We start from the raw sequence: 16,854 nt of genomic DNA on the forward strand, positions 1-16,854 counted from the left end.
CATATGCTTACAAACATTCATGGCGATTCCAACGGCCAACACTAAGACACATACAGAAGAACGAACAGAAACTTAACGGGTATTTTTGCCCGATGTACACCGATGCTCGGTTTGAGTACGACACAAACCGAGCATCGGTGTACAAGTGTTTAGTGTTGGCGGTTGGAATCGCCATGCATGTTTGTAGGCATATGGATTAATACATGTTTTGGTGCCTGAAGAAGCGACAATAAAGTTGCGAAATGTCGCAAAAACATTGTTTCCTTTGGAACATTACATACACTTAGTCAGTGGCAAAAAATATTTCAGTGCCGGACACCAGCACCAAATTTGGCACACGCTTTCTAGAGATAATAAGGCTTCAAAAATTGCCCGGAGACAATCTCTCGCATCTCCGGTTCATCCTTTGATGACGTCTAGGGTTGCCAGATGGACAGTGTATAAAAGTAGGACAATTGTACAAAAAAGCCTGATTTTTGATAAAAAAGCCGGACATTTCTTTACTTATTAAGCATTTACACAAGCTTATAAAAGCTTTGTTCGGGTTCTTGTTGTTACAGATTCTGAACAGTCCTAGAACTGTGATGCATATGCGCAGAAGGAAATATGAAGACATTATTTCATTTGCGCATGCGCTGCAGAGTTCTAGGACGGTTCAGAATCGGTAATAACAAGAACCCGAACAAAGCTAAAATTTCAATAAAATTATTTTCTTTTTTATCTTATACACTAATGAACCGGTCTTGGTTTGATTTTTATGGTTGACCGGTTGCTGGTTTGCTGTTGCCACTTTGCACTTTTTAGTATTATAAAAATCGAAATTAATTAACAATTTTTCGTAAAATGGAAAAAAGCCGGACATAAAGAAAAGCCGGCCGGACATTAACAAATTGCCAAAAAAGGAGGACATGTCCGGCTTTAGCCGGACGTCTGGCAACCCTAGATGACGTCATCAAAATGGCGGACCAAATTTTTAGCATGAAATTGGATTATCACTTGTAACTTTGTTAATATTTAACCGATTTTAAGTTTTAATAGCTCATTTTAAAGCTAGAATCATTTGCTAAAAAAACCTTTATTCAGGTTTTTTGTAGAAGGGGTATTTTTCACGCATCCCTTAAAATTGGAATAAATAAAAGAAAAATGACGGTTTTATTCTAAAGAAATTGAAACGTTAAAACAACAATTACGTTTTAATATTTAACTAATTAAGTTATTACGTATACTACTCTTAATTTTAACTATTTTTGCCCCCCTCCTCCCCCATCGACACATCCCCCCCCTTGCCTTGTCTCTGAAATGTTATAAATTTGTTTTCATAAGCAAAATAATAAAACTTTTTTTTGAAGAAACAAAATGTACATAAAATAAATATTTTTTAAATATTTATTTTTTTTACTCTCCCCACTTAAGTCTTTTTTTTTTGTTCCTGTTCACCCCTCAAACCTATATACACCTAAAAATTTATCAATATGTATAATGTATACCCATATAAAGTATTTTCCTAAAAATGACTTCGGAAGATACATTTCTCAAGCTAAAAATAACTTTTGCAAAAACATATTTCTTAATCAATAAAAATAAATCTAAGATAAATATTAAAGTAATACCTTAACACTAATTTTATTACTAAAAAATAGTAACTCTATGTACAATATTCCCAAACAAAAAAAACTTCCCGGGTACATGACATTTACAGAGCATTGTCCACCCCTCAAAGTTCCTCTGAATCCTCCTAAAAAACGAATAAATATGTTCCTAAAAATAAATTGAGAGGATACATTTTTAAACTAACAACATCACAACATTAACTTAACTTCATATTAAATATAATTAAAAATAGTAACTAATAATAATATGTACAATATTCCCGGCTTAGGCCCATTTAGGCTTATTTATTAGGTTTAGGTATTTTTGAGATCCCGTGAGGTGAGGTGAGCGTGAAAGTGACTTTTGTCTTTGTCGTAATATTCAATAATAAACAAAGACAAAAGTCACTTTCACGCTCACCTGACGAGATCCCAATAACACGGGCCTAGGTGAGGTCAGGTCAGGTCTGATATTTTTTCAAATTTTTGACAAAATACTGTTAAATCATTTGTTATCAATTTTTGGGAGAAGTCAATGGAATTTTCGGGGCTCGAGGGGATAAAAAGGGTCAGCGCGGGCTGAGAAAATTTATTAGAGGGAAGGAGTGGGAACAGTGGAAAAAGGGTAGGACTATTTTTTAGTTTTCTAAAATTATTAACAAACATTTAATAAATCCCAAAAAATGTTTTTTATTTTGCATGCAATACAAGAAAATTATTAGAGTTCAGTCGAACGTGGGTGCAGGGGGTGTGTTAGTGAAGGGAGGGACAAACAATAATTAAAATTACAGAACTATTTTATACTTAATATTTAATATCATTTGTTTTTGTTTTCTTTTTTGTACATAATTTGTTGACAATAAAGCTGTTAGTTTTTACTAATTACCACAATTTTAAGGGATGCGTTAAAACAACCCCCCCGACAAAAAAATTAATTTAAGTTTTTTTTTAGCAAATTATTCATCAAGCTTTAAAATGAGCTATTAAAATTTAAAATCGGTTAAAAAATAACTAAATTACTGGTTATAATCTAATTAATCGATAAATTTTTAGGTGTATATAGGTTTGAGGGGTGGACAGAATCAAAAAAAGAAAAGACTTAAATGGGGAGGGTAGAAAAAATAAATATTTATTTTATGTATATTTTGTTTCTTCACAAAAAAGTTTTATTATTTTGCTTATGAAAACAAATTTGTAACATTCCAGAGACAAGGCAAGGGCGGGGGGGATGCGTCGATGGGGGAGGGGGGGGGCGCAAAAAATAGTTAAAATTAAGAGTAGTATACGTAATAACTTAGCGTCCAGTGTAAAAGTAAAAGTGTTTTGGTGTATTGTGGTGATTTAGTGTTTTTATTTTGACGTAATAACTTAATTAGTTAAATACCTAGTGAAACCTAATTGTTGTTTTAACGTTTCAATTTGTTTAGAATAAAACCGTCATTTTTCATTTATTTATTCCAATCTTAAGGGATGCGTGAAAACTACCCCTCCTACAAAAAAACTGAATATAGTTTTTTTTAGCAAATTATTCAAGCTTTAAAATGAGCTATTAAAACTTAAAATCGGTTAAATATTAACAAAGTTACAAGTGATAATCCAATTTCATGCTAAAAATTTTGTCCGCCATTTTGTTGACGTTATCAAAGGATGATCCGGACATGCCAGAGATTGTTTCCCGGCAATTTTTGAAGCCCTATTATGTGTAGAAGCTGTGTACCAAATTTGGTGCTGGTGTCCAGCACTGAAATATTTTGGTGCTTTTTAAGGTCAACGCCACTGACTACACACCGGGAATACTATTTCCAGGAAAATGCCGTTTAACCATCGTAACTTTTTCAGAAATTGCGAAAATCATAATTATTTTATACCAGATTACTCTATTTGGTATCTTCAAATTCATTTAAAGAAAATGTGACATCGAATTTGACAATGACACAATTACATTTTTGCTAGTATTTAAATTGTAGCTTCCTCTGGGCCGTATTATAAATTTTACTAATTTGCAGATAGATTTTTGCAAACAACTTTTAAATAGTAATTACTTATTTCAAATGAAAGGAAATTTTCTCAAAAGTACAACTTGAACGCCTCATCAAAAAAGTCTAATACAACTTTGGCATAAAATCATCTGGGCAGATAATATCTGACCATTTCAAAATTAACATGGAACTTCCCGGGTTTCGATGCACTACACGGTATATCTACCAGGACTGAAAATATTTGCACTTATTTAAGACTCACCTTGTATAAGGAAACAAATAAATTTCCGAGAAAATTTAAATATATATTTGTTAACAAATGAGCAAAGCAATATTTATTTAGATCATTCTGTTTAAATCACGCGAAAATATAATTTTTCAGTACAGGCATTACGGGAAAAATATTTTTCGTCATACTATATTGTTATATTATTATAACATAAGCAAAATCAGAATGGAAAAGATGCATATAACGTCCGCCGGACGTTATCATAACGGCCGGCGGCCGTTAAGTTTCTAAGGTAATCGTAACGTCTGTCACCTGCAACAATGACTATTTATTGTCAGTTGGACTTTTCAAAAATTGGGAAAATAGACCATAGCGAGATGTCGCGAGAAATTCCGTTGGAAATACAGGAGGAAGCGGCTGCGGCTACTCAAAATTTACTTCCGACTATAACCAGAGAGAGATATCAGCAGGAATATGACAATTTTTTGAAGTGGCGGCAGGATAGAAGTATAAACAGCGTAAATGAAGCGGTATTGCTGGCTTATGCTAAAAGAATGTCTGAAATGTATTCTCCTACATCACTGTGGACAAAGATATCCATGCTGAAGCTTGCGTTGAGAGTATATGAAAACATCGACATATCAAGGTAAAAAGCCATTATATTCTTCGATATTTAATCATACTCATCTAAATTATATTTGTTCATAGATTTGGTAAACTGTTCATGTTTCTGAGGCGCAAAACGAAGGTTATTCACCAAAAAGCCAAAGTTCTGTCGGAGAATGACATAAATAATTTTCTACTGGATGCCGATGATTACACCTGGTTACTCGAAAAATTGTATTGGTGCTTGGTATTCTTGGAGCTTGTAGGCGCAGCGAGCTTTGGTCACTCACAGTTGATGATTTCGAAGATTCGAAGAAAAATATTCTTGTCTCATTAAGAAATACTAAAAATAAGAAAGATAGGAAATTTCTTATTCCAAAACGGGCCTTCCGTTTGATGCCTATGGTTTATACAAAAATACATCAACCTGCGTCCTCGTAACTTTGACAATCCAAAATTTTTCATTGGTTACAAGAAAGGCAAGTGTGTTAAGCAAATCGTCGGTATACATACCATCGGGAGCGTACCGCAGAAAATTGCAAAATTTTTGAACTTGGAGAATCCAGAACGTTATACAGGGCATTCATTTCGTAGATCATCAGCAACCATGCTCGCCGAAAATGGTGGTGATTTACTATCGCTAAAGGAGCTAGGAGGATGGGAGTCTTCAACAGTGGCAGAAACTTACATAGAAAATCAGTTTCCAAAAGAATGAAAATAACAAATCAACTTTTTCATGATAGCTCCAAAATAATGTGTCTTTAGTGGATACAAATATTTGCCATTCTTCAGTAGCATCATCTTCTTCTATAAAATCTGTAAATCCCTGGGAAGGATTACAGATTTCTAAGAACAACAAGTGCACTTTTAATTTCCATGTTCATTATCATGAAAAATGAATTTTAGTATAAGACATTATGTATTTTTTATCCTTACTTGTGTTATTGTTCAATAAAATTTGTTATTAAATAGTAGTGTTTATTGCTCTAAAAAATCTGCAGTATGACGAAAAATCTAGAACGCAACACGGCCGATAACAAATAACGGCCTTGGCTGCTTATGATCCTCGGCTATCGCCTCGGATCACAAACTTCAGCCCGGCCGTTATTTGTTGTTTATCGGCCTTATTACGTTAATAACTATAACAATATTAATTTAAATTCTTCAATTCCTCTACAAATCGCCCAAGCGGGCAACGTCGCTCTTCAGCGATGTGCTCTTTTCGGTCGCGCCGGCACACGTAAACACGAACGACCCCACCGTCGAATCAGCGTCGGCGGCGTCGAGCGTCGATCAGTTTCGTTTTTGCTCGCTTGTGAATGGTGTGTTTGGGTGTCATTTACGCACGGATTCGAATATTACGTCGGCTCTTGTTTGTTTTTTTCCAATCGCTCCCAACCCGGATACGAGGACCGGTGTTGTTTTTGTATATTTGAATTTGACTGACGAGGACCGATAGAAAACGAGGAAATATCGATAGTTTGGTGCGTGAAAGATGAACGTTTTTTCGTGTCTTGTCGCCCTTCTTCTCACTACAAACCAGTGGCATCGTTGGGCCCTTAAAAACCCGGAATTCGACTAGTGCCGATCTTGTTTATACCTGTGCTTTTTTGTTTATATTTTTTAGTTTTTGTGACTTGTGGAATATAGTTACTGTGTGAGATATTATATTTTTACAATTATTGGATTAAAATTTCTCTTTTGCCTATGCCGGTAAGTAGATTTTGTTGTAAACCTTTGGGCATTGATTTTTTGAAGCAGATTGTTAGATTAAGAGCAACATAAAACACTAATACACCACGGACGCGCGTTTCGTTATGTTAGCATCATCAGCAGATCATTAAAACCGCTTGTACAATGATTAAACCAGTTTTAATGATAGCCAAACATAAGTAAAGTGTTTTGGTGTATTATGTTGAATTAGTGTTTTATTTTGCTGTTGTACCGCCCAACTGTAATATTGTTAGATTAGATCTGCTAGAGGGTTTTAAGGGTTCTACGAGAGGTTTCACTCACACAATATGGCAAGCAGGGGCGCAACTAGACACATCCTTTTAGGGGGGTATAGGTCATATTAATAATTTGAGGTTGAAACCAATTTTATACGACCGACCCCCTAGTTGCGCCATAGATGGCCAGTAAACCTCTCACACGAAATGGCAAGTACGAGTATATGCCAATAACAAAATGTTTTTCAAGTACACGAGTCGTGTGAGTCTGGTTTTATATATTAAGATGGATTCTGACGACTCGTGTACTTGGCAAACATAACAAACATTTATTGTGCCTGACATACAGGGTCCGGCGATAGTGCGCCTAGCTTCTAAAACCACAGTTTAAAGAATATATACATAATTATATATTATATTTATATTCTTTAAACTGTGCTAAAACTTTGAAACTAAAGGCGCATTCTCACGACTCGTGTACCTGGCAAGTATTTTTTATTGGCCTACAGGGTCTGGCGGGAGTGCGGCGTAACTCCTATAATAAATAACTTAGAAATTCTGCATAGATGCCCGACACACCGTAGGGCACCGTGTATACCAATTACAAATGTTTGTCAAGTACACGAGTCGTGAGAATGCGCAAGAAATAGAAAAGCTTAAAAAACTAGAAATTTTGTATACCTAGATGCCCGACGCACTGTGTGATTGGCAACCTGTATGCCAATCGCAATTATTGTTTGCCAAGTACACGTGTCGTCTGAGCATACCATTTTAAAGGTATGATTCCGAAGACGGCGACAACGACAAGCGACCGCGACAGACGACAACGACAACGACAGGCGACAGTGTCGCTTATCGCTGTCGTCATATAATTGTCGATGTCGGCAACAATATGAGCGAGATCTACGATGTAGCTGTCAGTGTTTAAATGACGTTCGCGAAGTAGTTATAATAATTAATAAATATGTCTGATTACGTAATTGATAAATCTGTGTTACTTGAATTACTGATGGAGGATGATGAAGAGGACGAAATATTATTGGTACTCGTTGAAAAGAAGAGAAGAAAACCCATTTTACCTCTGTTTAAAAACAGATCTAGGGAAGGAAGTTATCCCTTAAGGTATGATTCCGAAGACGGCGACAGCGAGAGGCGACCGCTACAGACGACAACGACAGGCGACAGTGTCGCTTATCGCTGTCGTCATATCATTGTCGATGTCGGCGACAATATGAGCAAGATCTACAATGAAGAGGACGAAATATTATTGTTACTTGTTGCAAAGAAAAGAAGAAAACCCATTTTACCTCTGTTTAAAAACAGACCTAGGGAAGGAAGTTATTCCTTACTCATAAAAAACATTTATTCAGCGATAAAACGACTTTTAGAAGCTATTGTCGGTTAAATAAAAAGCAATTCAACTTTGTACTTAGTTTAATTGGTAACGAACTCTTCAACCTAAAACTAGTATCATAGAGAGTAGAATATTTACATACTAAATTAATTAATTTGTCTTCTTCCTCCCCGGTAAAATCCATTTTTTTTTCGTCTTCGGAATCATACCTTAAGCTGGACTCTGACGACTTGTGTACTTGGCAAGTACGCCAATATTTGCGTACTTGGCAAGTATACCATCTTTGGAAACAACATTTTTTTCATTTGTAATCAACAACAATCTGAGTGACAAATAATTATTGTAACCCACTCCCACAACATGGTAAGTATATGCCAATAACAAATGTTTGTCAAGTACAGGAGTCATGAGAGTCCGGCTTTATATGTATATTATGGCGCGCTCAGACGACTCGTGTATACTTGACAAACATTTGTCATTGGTATACAGGGTGCGTCGGGCATCTATACAGAATTTATGAGTTATGTATTATAGGAGCTACGCCGCACTGTCGTCAGACCCTGTATGCCAATAAAAAATACTTGCCAAGTGTCAAATACTTGCCAAATCTTTCTAAACAAACTTTTTTTTTTCATTTGTAAACAACAAGCTTGGCGTTCACGCGGCGCGACGGGTGACAAATAATTGCACAAGTAAACCACTCACACAACATGGCAAGTATATGCAAAATGCCAATAACAAATGTTTGTCAAGTACACGAGTCGGCTTTAGAGTTAAGCCTAGGGTTGCCAAGTTTCAAAATAAAAAATAGAGGATGAGAGGGTAGAAAATAGGCACAGGTTAAACATTTTTTGAAACCTCGCCCAAATGTCTAGAATTTGCCAAAAAGTTATGTCAGCGGTATGCGATTGATGGTCTTTCTTACTTTCTTAAAAATATTTATTACTCAAAACTTATTAAAATAAAATAAACCATTTTTCAACAAAACCGTTTTTCAAAACATAAGGCAACAGTAAGTAAACATAAAATAGTTAAAAATATTTATTCTTGTAGGTACATAAATAGTTCTTTATTTTCTTTTCTGTGCAAACGAGTGGGAGTAGCCAAAGACAACAATTTTTTAAAGCATTGTGGCCATAGACGAATATTTTTTAGATTTTGAGTTTGGTATGTAAAAAAGAGGACTTTTTAAATACATAACAGAAAAGAGGACAAAGAGAAGTGTCCTCTGGGATAGAGGACGGTTGGCAACCCTAGTTAAGTCCCCGGTTAGCTCTATACTCACTATTCGCTGGTTTACGAACGAATCAATGAATCACATCGACGACCCAAATCAGGGGATAGTGAGTATTATAGAGCCTTTGAGGGCTTTATACTCGGAGTTTTATAAACAATTTAGAGATTATCTATATTATTTATATTATCGTATATTTATTATCATCTAGCGTCATAAATTCTAATATGTTAATTATAAAATATCTTCGAAAATACCCCCAAAACGAGGTTATTTAATGTATAATTTATACCAAAATATTAATAATCTTTACGGAATTTTAAGTAGAGAACACGGAAAATATTTTAAGGGAATTTTCCAGGAATTTTGAAAGAAACAAAAAGGATATCCAACTAAACCGTTTTGAATAATTTATTACTTGCTTTGTGAAAAAATTGAGTGCTTTTGTTTTTATACTTTATTGAAAATATATAAATAAAGCCTGAGATAATAATTCTATAATCTAAATATTGGAATTTAAAAAACGTCAACATTTGACCGTATTCGTTTTGGTATTCGTCTGGGTATTCGTATCCGATTTTTTTAGGAATCGATCCATACCGTGCTTTACCAAGCTAGTTAATCTGTTTTTTTTACTTCCATCATAACAATAATTAGAGAATATACTCGAATATACGAAAATATCGTATGATCGAATAAAAACGGCGTTAGCGATGGCTATGATATAAAGATCGCTGTCATTTTACATGCAAACTAGCGTGTACCCGCGACTTCGTTCGCGTCGAATTAATTATTTGTAATGGTGATGATAAAGCACAACAAGAATTTCCATTAACATACAAACTGGATAAAATTTTCTCACATTTATGTCAGCATGAGAAAAAACAATATGGCGATATTATTTGTATAATTTGGTAATATTTGAGGGGTAGTTTCATCTCGTTGGAATTTGACTTTCGAAAAATCCGTTTCCCAAAAATAAGCTTTTTACGTCAAGCAGTTTAAGCAGAATCGTGGTTAATCAATAACCCAACTTTTTGGAACACCCTGTATGATTTTAAAAAAATTTTAAAATATGTAAAAAATCAAAATAAATTATGCGTGTCCAAGCGTTTTCCCGAAAGACTAACCGTTTTTTAAATAACAAATATTGTAATATTTGAGGGGCGTTTTCACCCCTTTGGAATTTGAGATTCGAGAAACCCCTCCTTATCGAACTTCTACACCCCACAGTCAGTCCGTTTGCCAAAAATCAGCTTTAAACGTCAAGCAGTTTAAGCAAAATCGTGATTACTCATTATTTATGAAACCTGTACAAATTTTTAAAAAATCCCAAAATATGTAAAACAACAAAATAAAATATACGTGTTTAAGAGTTTTTCCGAAAAATTCACTGGTTGTTAAATAAAAGTATTCTAATATTTGAGGGGTGGTTTCACCTCCTTAGAATTCGAGTTTCGAAAAATCCCTTCTTATCGAACATCTACACCCTAAAGGCAATCTGTTTTCCAAAAATCAACTTTTTACGTCAAGCGCTTTAAGCAGGATCGTGATTAATCAATGACCAGATTTTTCGAAACACCCTGTATACATTTTAAAAAAATCTTAAAATATGTAAAAAAACAAAATAAAATATAGTTGTTTAAGCGTTTTTCGGAGACTTGACCGTTTTTTAAATAAAAAATATTGTAATATTTGAGGGGTGGTTTCACCCCCTTGGAACTGGAATTTCGAAAAATCCCTTTTTATCGAACCTCTATTCTACACCCTAGAATCAACCTGTATGCCAAAATTGAGCTTCTTACGTTGAGTGGTTTGAGCAGGATCGTGAATAATCAGTGAGTCAGTCACTAAGGATTTTATATACATATATTATAGTACGTCTGCCCGTTCTGTAGCTACGGGGTATACGTGAGAGGGGAAACGATATTCTCTCTATGTTTTTCGTAAAAAATTAGACGACGCGTCCCGTCAATAAAAATTCGACAAATTTGCAAGTAGCCAATAAAATGAGTGGGCGGAGCGATTTGCGGTGACGTACTCGTCAAGTCGACGTATAAAATATATTGCTGTTTATTTAAATGTTTTTGTCCGCATTCCTTTCATAGACACAGATCCAGCAGACGTATTGTAGTATAGATTTATATGGGAAATGTCATCGATTGTCATCGGATTCATAGCCATCGCTGACGCCGTTTTTATTCGATCATACGGTATAAAAAATTAATACAACTTATAGTTTACAGATTAGTAAGTAAACTTTGTCTATATGAGACGAGACGTTTTTTTTTCTGTCCTTGTAGCAATATTGCTTTTTAATAGGTAAGTACGTAAGGAATTTTAAAATAAATTCAATACTTTTTGTGTTACACGTGGATAAATATTATACTATATTGATAAATAGATAAGTTTTTATTTGTTGCCAAATATAATGATCCCTAGAAGCGTGCAAAAATGTCACAAGAAAAAGCAATAGAAATACATACCTCGAGAAATACTACTTAAAACGAGAGTTACTAATAAAAATTGGACTTGAATTGGATAATTTCTTGTCATAATTGCTTTACATTGTATTTTTCCTCGATTTTTGCACAATTCGTATTGAAACGTTTGAAATAAGGAATGTCGTCGACAACAGAAAAAATGTTCCATTCTCCATCGTTCGCTATTATTTGTTCTAGAGAAGGAAGCTATTCAGGGCCGACCCAGGCGGACGCTCGCAACGGCACGTTTTTCGAAGAAATGTGAAGAAAGTACCTGAGGTCTTAAATCAAAACACCTGCCTGGGCGGGAGAGAGGCCATAACTCTCTTTCTAACTGCATACTTAGCTAATTTTAGGTTTGAAAATGTGTGTTGTTTCTGTTGGAATTGTATTTGTTACAGTAAAAGTTGGAAATCAGTGATTGTTAAAAATTACTAGTAAAAAAGCTCACATTCACTGATTTACTAAGACTACGCCAGTAAAAATTCAACTGCAGTTTTTGAAACCAACTTTTACTAGTGAATGCTAACATTCCCTGGACGATGGCAGTGAGTTTGAAAGATTCAGTTAGCGCGGTTGCCATATGTTGTAAAATATAAGAATAAATAAGGATAAGTTGAATAATAGGGCAATATAAGGATAACATTAATTTGGGCTAAACGTTGGCAACGTTGACGGACATCTGGCGTAAATCCGCATTGTTTTTTGTGTGGTTATGTATAATAGTTTTGTTATCGTTGTAAAAAGTGCTGTGCGGTATTTTCCCTATGGAAGAAATTTTCTGTGAAAAAATAAGCCAAACTAAGCATTCGCAAAAATGTAATAATGCTTGTTTTTCATTTTTGCAATATAATGAAATCATAGTAAAAGTTAAGTGTGCAAGAGAAAAATATATTAAGGAACCTATTAAACGTTTTGATATGCTTAAAGTAGCGGGTTTGAAAAAACGAATAACTCCCGTTGAAGAAAATTCGAGCATACTGTATTTTGTCCACGGTGAAGAACTTTATTAAAAAAACACCTTGTACCAATAAGTAATCTTATGTTTATAAATGTTTTTATTTAATTGTTTTGTACACTTCAAAATATTTACTATGTTTTCTCTTTTGATATTTTTAGAAGGGTATCGTTATTTTCTATAATTTTTAATAAATATACTAAAGAAGTAAATTGTAATTTTGAGATATGTGGATCAGCTTGAATATCGAGTTGATCCAATATTCTTAAAAGTTTTATTTGTTCTAACTTCCAACAACAATCTTCCTCACGACAGTCGCCCTGTACAACAGAATAACTTTTACTGGCAACCTTTAGTAAATGTTACTTTCACTATATATAGTGAATGTTAGAAATTACTAGGAAAAGTCGACAAATCTCTTTAAAATACCACATTTACTGGTCCAATGCGTAATTGTTAGCATTTCCTAGTGAATGTTAACAATCACTGAATTTCCGACTTTCACTGTAACATATTCAACGAATAACAATAATGATAAATAATATTAATGCTCGATTTTTTCCTACCCGGCTTTGATTTGCACTGACCCCACTGAAATGTCACTACTGTACCAGAGATCATACAGATTATAAACTTTATTTTTTCTTTATAGTTTTTCGTGGTTCCAATTTTCGGAATCGGGTACTAGTTAGGTTACTAGTTTGCGCACATAGCACTCCCACTTATGGCCTCTAAAATTGTGCATAGCGCCTGACCGGCACAGTTATTAGAGAGATATCGGAAAACCGAATAGCGTCATGCAGTATTTACGCGTACCTTATCATGGTTACGATATGCGCGAGTCAATTTTTAACGGAACACCCGCTAATAACGTTACCGCCTGACGTAATTTGCGGATCAATTACACCAAGCGCTATTTCAAAATAACGTTTAAAAATTGCTTAAATGGGTATGTGCGGGTACATTTGACAACCGGGGCCGGCCGGCGAGCGGCGAGATCTTTTATTTTAGGTTATGTTTGAATTGCTTTGAATTATTACTTTAGTTTTATTAGGTAATTTGATATTTAAGTAGCTGGGATTAGTTTTAATTAAATAAATATGGTCCAAAATATGGATTCTACCTCTTCCAATATTAAAGAACCTATAAAGAGGCTTAGGTTTACAGCAGATGACGACTTAGCCCTTCTAAGAGAATTAGTTGCTTGTTGCCCTAAACCCACTGGTAGACGTTGAACAATGAAGCACTGGAAATAAGCACTTTAGCACTTTAGTTTTAAAATACCTAGTATACAAAACAATTTCAAAGTTTTAAATTCAAAGTTAGGTTAAGTTAAATAGCGGACGCGACGCGAACAGAATTCTTTCCGATCCGATAACTATAAATGAAGAGAGTTAATACCACCTCACGTAAAGGAAATAACATCTGGCCTTATTAACGTCCATGCACGCTATGCGGTTTAGCAATATCTCTCTATTACGCTGTTTATTGTTATTTTACGCGAGTTTATTTTTGCGCACAGGAAATTTTACTCGTTTGCACATCGTCATAAAAACAATTTTCGTACCACGAATTAGGGATAAGATTTTTATCTGTATACATAGAGTATACCTAATCTGTGGTTGTACCAACAAGTATTTAAAACTTTTCTAGGTTTAATTATTTCTCTGAAGTTAATATTGAAAGTTTATCGCGACATGTAATTATCCTGTTTCTTCGGCTTGTGATATTTGCAGACTTGCTCTGGTAAAGATGAAAATTTTAATTAAGTAGAATTGAATAATTCATCCTTTCCAGTTCTGAAATGTACACATAATTCTGTCAGGTTTGCCTTGTAAGGCTGTAATTATATTTCATACAGTCAAACAATTATCGAATTGTTATGGATCTCCGAGTGGATCTCCCTACAGATTAAGATGCATAATATTAATTCATTTTTCTCTGTAAATTACGTATTATAAAACTAGTCTTGGGCCACCTGAAATTTCTTAAATGAAGGATCCAGGGAAATAACTTGATAAACGCCAATTTCTTAATTTTAGGATATTACAATATTATAGTAGATCCGAGAGTAGATCTAACTGGTCCCTACAAAATGTATACCTATACTCTGCAGGGCAATAAGTTGTTTAATCCTGTGATATATGCCTAGTAAATATAAATATACAGAAAGAACCTGATAACCATCAGCTGTGCGGTGCTCTCCTGTAAAATTAGTAAAATGGCGCTTATCATGTTTTTCCGATGGACCCTTAAACTATTTTAAGGGTGGTAGATCTCGATAAAATAAATATAATTTTATTTTTTATTTTTCATTTTCCAAATAAATCAAAAGGAGTTAAGAGTAAGTTTAAGAGTTACTTCTCGAGTTACTTTTGAGTTTAAAAGTTAAAAAAAGATGTTCACCTCTCCGTTTGACTTTTGAAAGGAGGCTGTACACATGGTGTACACCAAGAACGGTAAATTAATAGGATTGCTCATCCTCATAAGACGTACGTTCGCCTCTTCCCGCGCTTCAGCTGACAGTTGTGACGTCATTGTAGTCCTTGTCATGATAGTGTGTATTATTAGTTGCCTATGGTAAACTTATAAAAATAACAGCTGAGAAATTTTGAGTTAATTATTTTGTCAATTTTAATTATGAAAAAGGTGTTTTTAAAGTTTTTAGAGCTATAGAGTGTATAAATACGTTCATTTTGTGTTGTGGATTGTCACAAAGTGCTTACTAAGTGCCTACGATATTGTTTATTAATTATTTTAAAGCAAAATATGGAAGTACTCTAAAAAGAATGCCTGCAAAAGATGATGCTGGGAACTGCTGTTCTTAAAAATGCATTATCCGAGTATTTAATACGATTTATACATTTAATTTTCTATACTGCATACATATAAGGTGTTTAAATAAATAAACAAAATAATGAACGTTTTGCATCCGGCAACCAATAATGCACGTGTGTGTATTATTGGTTGCCGAATAAGGACTAATAACAATGACAAGGACTACAATGACGTCACAAAGCGAGGAGTTTTCGCATGCACCTGGCAGACACTTTTGGCTGAATGAGCAGTCCTATGGTGTACGCTACAGGGTGAATCAAACTCACAATACTATCGACTTTCTCAAAAATAGTTTTTTGAGAAAGGAGTTTTTTTCGAGATTTGTGTGATGTCAAGCTGTTTCGGAGCGAAAAAGAACCCGAACTGGGCGTCGCTTTGTGTTGTGACAATTTCAAATGTTAATCAAATTGTCGAAAAAATGTTAACACGTAAAGGAGAGCGTAATTAGGGCGTTGTTGGGTGCAATAACATTCAATAACTCAACGTTCCCTGATATTCAAATCTCCCCAAACAACTTTTTATAGCTTCACAGCTTCTCACCGATTTGATCAAAAGCAAAAATGAATTCAAGCAGTTCGACAAAACAAGTCAGTAAACAAAGTGCCCATTACATAATCAAAAAATTAAATATAGGCATATACTATGAGAGGATAAATTATAATTTGCAATATTAACGGTATACTTGTTTTAATCAACTAGTGCTCAAATTTTTTATGAACATCTTCAGAAATTGTAATTATGTACCTTTAAAAAAATTCCGAAAAATTCTTTATAACCGAAATCGCCCCAGTTATGTCTCCGCTAGCAAAATCGGTGCTTAAAACTATGCTAACTACCGTAGTTGAACTCTTCTAAAAAGTTTTATTAGCTTGAATAATAAATTATAATACAAGTGAGACCTTCTGAACATATCAAAATATTTACTTCTTTATTTTTATTTTTAGAAATTTTCACAAATTATACTTTGTATTTAAACTCGTATACAGAGTGGTCCAAACTGTATTCCGGAAACTTCGGCAGCATATTCTGCAGATAAAAATAAGTAAAAAAGTTCGTATAAATGTCTGTCCTAAAATGCTTAGTTTCGGAGACACAAGGTGTAGAAGTTTCATTTTTATTTCGATTTTTTCCAAATAATTTCTGAAGTAACGTCAATATTTCAATGAAAATTGTTGTCTGGGAGTTTTGTGACACGAGAAATTTGATTTTGATGGCAAAATGACTCCTATTTGTAGGGGGCGCCACCTACATGTGTTTTAACTGTTTTGAAGAGTAATAACTTTTCGTCCGTACCGGTATAAAACTACCGACTGAAAAAATATACATTTCCATGAGTTTTTACGTAAAAATGTCTCTTGGTAAAAATCGATTCGAGTAACCGTTCTCAAGATATTTAGAATGGAAATAGTCAATACATGCCATTATTAACGAAAAATAAACACATTGAATAGATAGTTATTTCACTGAAATAATAAACTTGGGAAATTTTTATTTTTTTAAATTAATCATATTTTTTCTGCAAAAAAATGATGATAAAACAATTTTTGTTGAACTTTTGGTACAAAAACATTTCAAATTTATGAGCTCAGTCTAATAACTATTTAGTCAACATGTTTAATTTATGTCAATGATGAC

The 16,854-nt window shown here is 34.1% G+C and overlaps 1 protein-coding gene across 3 annotated transcripts in view; it reads left to right on the top strand.

Moving 5' to 3' along the window:
• The first annotated feature begins 5,683 nt into the window (after window positions 1–5,683).
• Window positions 5,684–16,854, top strand: part of LOC115877509 (atrial natriuretic peptide receptor 2-like) — a 335,138-nt gene continuing 323,967 nt past the window's right edge. For 2 of the 3 annotated variants that reach the window (XM_030893710.1, XM_030893712.1), the window contains exon 1: window positions 5,684–6,116. The gene's annotated coding sequence lies outside the window, so the exon portion shown is untranslated. Of the gene's footprint in view, window positions 6,117–11,621; window positions 11,790–16,854 lie in introns of all 3 variants that reach the window. The other variant, XM_030893711.1, reaches the window with a different exon arrangement.

Source organism: Sitophilus oryzae, unplaced genomic scaffold, assembly GCF_002938485.1.
Source record: "Sitophilus oryzae breed Bouriz unplaced genomic scaffold, Soryzae_2.0 scaffold_1494_pilon_pilon, whole genome shotgun sequence".
Classification (NCBI taxonomy): Eukaryota; Metazoa; Arthropoda; class Insecta; order Coleoptera; family Curculionidae; genus Sitophilus; species Sitophilus oryzae.